This window comes from Mastomys coucha, unplaced genomic scaffold (genome assembly GCF_008632895.1).
Source record: "Mastomys coucha isolate ucsf_1 unplaced genomic scaffold, UCSF_Mcou_1 pScaffold18, whole genome shotgun sequence".
In the NCBI taxonomy this organism is placed as follows: Eukaryota; Metazoa; Chordata; class Mammalia; order Rodentia; family Muridae; genus Mastomys; species Mastomys coucha.
In genome coordinates, this window is record NW_022196900.1 from 97,253,363 (window position 1) to 97,259,827 (window position 6,465).

Here is a 6,465-nt window from a genome sequence, read left to right on the forward strand (position 1 = left end):
GAGTTCCTCTTACTAAGACAGTCTGGACCTTCTAGCCTCCCTCCTCCACATCTACTCCTTCCCTCCCAATGTTCAGAGGCCTGTGGCCTCAAGTTCCTCACGACACCTCCGCCTTATTACACACCCGTGAGCAGAGAAACCCTCCTGTAGGTCACATGCTTGCAATTCCTGCATCCGGAGGCCAAGGGAGGAAGACAGCTTGAGCCAACCCAGAGGCTTTTTTCTCTTGTTAATTTTTTTCTACGATAGTATTTTTTTTAAAGATTTACTCATGTGAAGTCATTTGCCGACATGTATATAACATGTGTGCCGGGTGCCCAACCAGAGTAAAACCTTGCCCCACCCCCACCCCCAAAATCCCCGGCTAAGCGTCATGGCAGACTCTAACCCTCCCGCATGTGGGAGACAGAGGCAGGGGAATCTCATTGTGAGTTTGAGGCCAGCCTGGTCTGCGTAGTGAGTTCCGGGATAGCCAGGAGACCCTGTATCCCATCTATCTGCTCGGCCATCCTTTCCCCTGAGTCAGGACAGCTGACAGTGGCCATGGATTGCCAGAGCAGTGACTGGACTTAACCACAAAAACTAGGGAGAGGGCCACACCCCAATTTCTGAAAACTGCATTCCCAGAAAACACAATGAGGTCCCTTCCCTTCCTCAGCCCCTTCCCCCTCCCCTTCTTTAGTTTCTGGAACAACCCCCACCCCACGCCAGAGTAAACCATAAATCTGTGGGTCTCCCACTTCTGTTCTCGGCTAAGAACAGAACTCATTTTCTCCCCTCTTAATACTGGTTCATGTGTCACAGCCAGGCCCAGGTGTCCAGGCTAGGGGTGCTGCTCATGGGAGAGGGTTCGCCTGGCCACAAAGGAGGGCCTCAGGTTTCTTCCTCAGCACCCCGTAAGCTTTTATTTTTTTAATGTGTACAGATGTTTTGCCTTACCTATGTCTGTTTGCCATGAGTGTGCCTGGAGCTCGTGGATGTCAGAGGAGGGTGCTGGACCCCATAGAAATGGAGTTAGAGACGGCAGTGAGCTGCCCTATGGGTGCTGGGATTCGAACCTCTTTCTTCTAGAGGAGTAGCCAGTGCTCTTAGCCACTGAGCCATCTTTCCAGCCCCTGACATAGCTCACTGAAAAATGTGTCATTCTTTGGCTATCTAGGCCCTTATGCTAACCAAACCATTGAGGTGTTTCTACAGCTGTCCCCATGTGGTGGTAAAATGCATTCATTTGGCATCTGGGGCTTGGGGTGATGGCAGGATGGAGAGACTCAGCAGCTAAAAGCACTGGCTGTCCTTGCAGGGGAAGGACCCGGCTACAGATCCATAGGCACCAGGCACTCACATGCTTTTAGACAATGCTGGGGATGAAATCCAGGGTTTTGTGCATGGGGAAACCCTGAGCTGTGCCCACTGCTAGACCAGGAAATGTGCGCACCGAGGGAAAAGCTTGCCAGGCCCGTGCGTGCGTGCGTGCGTGCGTGCGTGCGTGCGTGCGTGCGTGCGTGGTAGGGCTTACACCAGCTAGGAAGGGGAAGAAACCCAAATCTCCCCAGAGCTTGGAACCCTGACAAGGGAAGACGGAGGAAGACAGTGTGCCTCACAGATTCAGGGGCAGGGATCCCCAGAACTAGACTAAGCAATAAGGGGCAAGAGAGAACAGAGCACATATATTGTCCTCAGCACAGGTGGAAGCAAGTCAGAGGAGCCGCAGATGTCAGACAGAGCAGGCAACAATGCTAACCGGGCAAGTGTCAGACAGTTCACTAAGTCTCACTTCCCTCTTCTCTGTGAAGACGATTATAAACTTCACCTTGAAGTTAAATGAGATAACATCTCTTGTGGAACAGGAGATGCCGTCTCCAAAGCCTTCCTGGAGAAGATGCCTGGCTCATTCTCTTAGCCAGCACTAACTCCAAGGCCAGCCGTGCAACATCTTTTTTTTCCCCCCTTGGGGACATTTCTAGTTTGACTTTTTTTTTTTTCCTTGTTGTTTGGTTTTGGTTGTTTTGTTTTTCAAGACAGGGTTTCTCTGTGTAGCCTTGGCTGTCGAACTGAACTCCTCCTGCTTCTGCCTCCCAAGTGCTGGGATTAAAAGCGTGCCTGGCAACCTTGGCCTTTTGGGCCTGTATCTCCACACCCGGTTTATTCCGTGTTGTGTTTAAACTTGGAGCTTCCTGCATGGCAAGTGACTGCTCTGCTAAGGTCATACCAGCTGCATTCACACTTTCTTTATAATATATAATCTATATATTATACATATATAATAATAATATATACATATATATATTCACACATATATGTGTATATATATATGTTGCATTCACACTTTAATATATATTATATATTAAATATATATATAAGCAAACAATATATATATGATATATATATATATTGTTTGATTGGTTGGTTTTATTTTTTTTTTCGAGACAGGGTTTCTCTGTGTAGTCCTGGCTGTCCTGGAACTCATTCTGTAGACCAGGCTGGCCTCGTACTCAGAAATCCGCCTGCTTCTGCCTTCCAAGTGCTGGGATTAAAGGCGTGCGCCACCACCGCCCAGCCGTACTTTCTATTTTTTGTGTTACATTTATTCCATTTTACATCGGATGTCTGTGCATCTGTGTGTGTGTGTTCATGTGCCAAGGTGTACATGGGGAGGTCAGAAGACAGCTTTGGGAGTCAGTTCTCTCTCCCTAGCACCAGAGTTCTAGGGATTGAAATACTCCGGCAGCAAGCAACCTTACTCACTGAGTCATTTCACTGGCCAGATTTTTAATTTGTTTTAATTTTTTAATTAAAATTTTATTTTATACCAGATGGTAGGTGGCCCACACCTTTAATCCCAACACTCAAGAGGCAGAGGCAAGTGGATTTCTGTGAGTTTGAAGCCAGCCTGGTCTACAGAGGGAGTTCTAGGGCAGCCAGGGTTACACAGAGAAACCCTGTATGGAGAAAAAAGACTGTATTTTATGGGTATGAGTGTTTTGTCTGCATACGCCCCTCAGAGGCCAAGCTCAGATCCAAAGCAGTCCAACAATGGCCGTCTCCTAGCAGAATAGCCCAAGGCCAAAGAACCCAGCAGCTGTTCAGTCAGAAGTGTGGATGCCTCAGCAGCCCCGGTGTGGTGCTGGGACCCAAGGCAAGTCCTAGAGAGCTGCCCATTTCCAGTCATTGAAGTCTCACACCGTGGGCTCTAAAACCCCTGAAGGATCACCTTAGGAACAGCACAGATGGGCTTGCCTGCCAGAGGGAGGGCAAGCAGAGGCAAAACACAAACACTTCCTTCTTCCATGTACGTGGGCTGCCGCCAGAAGGCGTGGTCCAGACCTAGGGTTGGTCTATGTACCTCGGTCCCTAGAACCTACATGCTAGACAGACTCTCAGGAATTATTCTCTGATTGGCATACATGTGCAGTGGCAAGCAAGAACACACCCATTATACATGCATGTGTGTCTGTATCTATCTATGTATGCATTAAAAAATGAAAAAGCCCCACTCCTGCCTTTAAACAGGATCCGCCGGGGCACACGTGTAATCTCAGCACTTGGGAGGTGGAGGCAGTGGAAGCCAACCTCAGGCAGCCTGGACTGTGTACACAGTAAGATCTGTCACAGTACAAAAGCCCCATCCTTTATCTTAGACAGTTCTGCTCAGAACACACATATTGCTGAGCCCTTTATCCAGCTGCTTGGTGTGTGCATGTGTCACATCTGGAAGGGTGTCATTCTCTGATGCTAGGCCTGGTAAGGTTTCTTAGCCACTCTGGACCGGGTCTGTGTTTGGGGTAGAGGATGTGTTTGGGAGTGATGCCTGGTGCCAGGAAGCGGCTCAGCCTGCTCTAGGCAGACCTGCTTGTCTCCGAGGTCCTCACCTCTTGGTTGTATGGTTGCTGTTGTTGCTTCTGGTCTGGAGCTTTCTTTGTAGACCAAGCTGATGTTAAACACAAAAGGCTGAGTGCAGGGAGAGATAGCTCAGCGGTTAAGAGCACTGACTGTTCTTCTGAAGGTTCAAATCCCAGCAGACACATGGTGGCTCACAACCATCCGTAATGAGATCTGACACCCCCTTCTAGTGTGTCTGAAGACAACTACAGTGTACTTACATATAATAATAAAAACATCTTTGGGCTGGAGTAAATGGGGCCAGAGAGAGCAGAGGTCCTGAGTTTAATTCCCAGCAACCATATGATGGCTCACAACCATTTTTACAGCTACAGTGTGAACTCATATACATAAAATAAATAAATCTTTAAAAAAAATAAAAGCTGAGTTCAGGGACTAAAGGCATTTATCACCATGTCTGGCTATTGTTTTTTGTTTTGTTTCGTTTGATACAGTCCTTTGTAGCTCAGGATGGCCTCAGAATCCCTGTGTATCCAAGGATAACCTTGAATCTCTGATCCTCTTGCCTCTGCCTCCCAATCCTGGAACTACAAGCATGTGACTCTACTGTTTTGTTTTGAGGCAAGGAAGCATTCCTAGCACAGTCTACCTTGAACCCTCTGAAGTCCCCCGGCCTCAAATTGCACCGTACCCCTAGGTGCAGGCATGTCACCAGCCACCGGGAGGCGCTCTAGGCAGCCAACCTCTAAGGTTGCAGGTTTTGCCTCAAGGATGATTTTCTTTAGCCCACTCCGGGACCAGCAGAAGATCTGAGGCTGCCAGCTGAAGCTCAGGCCAAGCAGAGCAGGTTGGCGCTTGCTGACTCTTCAAAGGCCTCCCTCCCTCCCCGAGGCCATTACCTGCACAACCCAAGGTGCCAGGGACCCGTGCACCTTGCATAATTCTGGCCAGGAGGAAGAACCCTAAATCCAGACAGAGAAAGATTCCAGGGAAACCTCAGAGGTTCCCAGGAAACATGCCGCACAGCCAAGGGAGGGTGTAAGCTTGGGGCTCTCCAGGTCTAGGTTCAGTCCCGGCCGCTTATCTGATGCCTTGTGGCACTGGTAAAGCAACGAGAAAGACTGCAAGCCCCCTCTCTGTGAACCAGCTTCCCCTTCATCCCGGATGAGGCACCAACAGATGAGGAGCCCGTTGCGCCATTCCCAAACCAGCTTGGTAAACCAATGCATTTAACTGTGCTTGCAGATGGGAGCACAGGAGAGGTGTGCATGGCCTAGCTTGGTTTCTCTCTTGTGTGATAAAACGCTTGCCAAGCTGGGAGGTGGTAGCACACACCTTTAAGCCCAGCACTCCGGACACAGAGGCAGGTGGATCTCTGAGTTCCAGGACAGCCAAGGTTAGTGGACAGGCAATTCCACAGTGGACTGCTCTCAGGGACCTAGCAGCTGCTTTATGTCAAGACCTACCCACCGCCCCAGCTCTGACGTTCTTGGTGTTCCCTCCCTCTGTTCCCTTTGTGTGGCGCCCGTCCCCTCCCTTCCCACTCTCCTCTCTGCTACCTGTCTGTCTGTCTGTCTACAAGTCTACTTGTCTGTATCTTTCCCTTCCCCAGCCCCTCCATCCTCTCCCCTCCCCCAATAAACTCCTTTTGCACCAGATCCGTTGCATGGTGTCATTTCTCGAGTGCACCTTAGTATGGACCCACCAATGATACCCTCTCGCCGCATATTTCATAAGTCAGGACTACAAAAACCTCTTGAAAAATCAAACCAAACCAAAACACGTACCAGAAATAAGTTAGGAGAGGAAAGGTTTAGGTCATCTTACAACTCCCAGGCCACAGGCTATCACGGAGGGACATCGAGGCAGGAGTTCAGAGCAGGAATTTAGAGGCAGGAACAGAAGCAGAGGCTATGGAGAGCTCATGGTTTGCTCAGCCTGCTTTCTTTCTTGTTTGTTTGTTTATTTTGTTTGTTTGTTTTCGAGACAGGGTTTCTCTGTGTAGCCCTGGCTGTCTTGGAATTCACTCTATAGACCAGGCTGGCCTTGAACTCCGAAATCTGCCCCCCCCGAAATCTCTTGAACTGCCTCGTGCTGGGATTAAAGGCCTGTGCCACCACCGCCTGGCCAGCCTGCTTTCTTATGCAAGCCAGGACCACCTGCCCAGGGATGCCACAATGGGCTGGGCATTCCCGTGTTGATCATTATCAAAAAATGCCCCCACAAACTTGCCTGGGGGCAAGTTTGGAGGAAATTCTTTAAGATGATTCTAACTTGTGTCAAGTTAATGAACCAATATGGTGGGTGACCCCTAGACCACTGTATGACCGCCAGAGTCCCACCCAGCATGGGTGTTGGCCTCCTGAGAGCTATACAAATATCCTCCGCCCCAAGTTAACTTTTGACCCTCTATATAGACTATTTAGGCATCTCCAGGGGCCATAAGCAACTGGGGCAGGTTTCCATGGAGATCAAAGGCGGGGAGGAGGAGGGAAGGGGGGAGAACTCGGGAGGGAGAGATGGCTGAACCCAATTAACTCTCCCTGACACCCAATTCTCTAAGGGAACATCAACGGGACAGGTGTATTGTTTTGGCTTTGGGGGGGGGGCGTTTAATTTTTTTTT